The sequence below is a fragment of the Hipposideros armiger genome, unplaced genomic scaffold (genome assembly GCF_001890085.2).
Source record: "Hipposideros armiger isolate ML-2016 unplaced genomic scaffold, ASM189008v1 scaffold_1646, whole genome shotgun sequence".
Classification (NCBI taxonomy): Eukaryota; Metazoa; Chordata; class Mammalia; order Chiroptera; family Hipposideridae; genus Hipposideros; species Hipposideros armiger.
The window spans coordinates 1-1,002 of NW_017732996.1; positions in this window are offsets into that span (position 1 = coordinate 1).

The window sequence follows — 1,002 nt, forward strand, 5'->3', positions numbered from 1 at the left end:
ATGAAAAAAGGTTAGCAACATTGTTGCAACAATTTCACTAACAAATTGCCAGACCTCCATATGTTCCCTATACTGTGGTTTGCATTCCTTGGCTATATTTTTTTAATAATTGAAATTCTGTGACTGTATACACACACACACACACATTTCATTATAGTTGACATTCCATATTATTTTATATTAGCTTCAGTGGTACAGCACAGTGGTTAGGCATTTATATAATCTATGAAGTGATCTTCCCGATAAGTCCAGTACCCATCTGACACACTACATAGTCATTACTGCATTATTAATATTCCCCATACTGTATTTCACATCCCCATGACTATTTTGTGACTGTCAATTTGTACTTCCTAATACCTTCACCTTTGTCACTCATCCTTCAACCTCCCTTCCATCTAACAACCATCAATTTGTTCTCTGTAGCTATGAGTGTACTTCTGTTTTGTTTGTTCATTTATTCTGTTCTTTAGATTCCATATATAAGTGAGATCAAATGGTATTTGTCTTTCATAGTCTGACTTATTTAACTTAGCATAATGTTCTCTAGGTCCATCCATTTTGTTGCAAATAGTAAGATTTCATTATTTTTATGACAGGGTACTGCAATCAATTTCTGAATATTAATTTTGTATCCTCCTACTTTATTAAATTCATTTATCAGTTCTAATAGGTTTTGTTTTGTGGAATCTTTGGGGTTCTCTATATACAACATCATGTCATCTGCAAATAATGACAATTTTTCTTTTTCCTTTCCTATTTGGATGCCTTTATTTATTTATTTATTTATGTATTTATGTATGTATTTATTTTTCTTGTCTGATTGCTGTGCCTAGAACTTCCAGTACTATGTTAAATGAAAGTGGTGGAAGTGGGTATCATTGTCTTGTTCCTGATCTTAAGGGGAATGCTTTTAGCTTTTCCCCATTGAGTATGGTATTTTTACATCTATGTTGATTAGGGATATTGGCCTGTAGCATTTTTTTTTTAAACTGTCTTTGT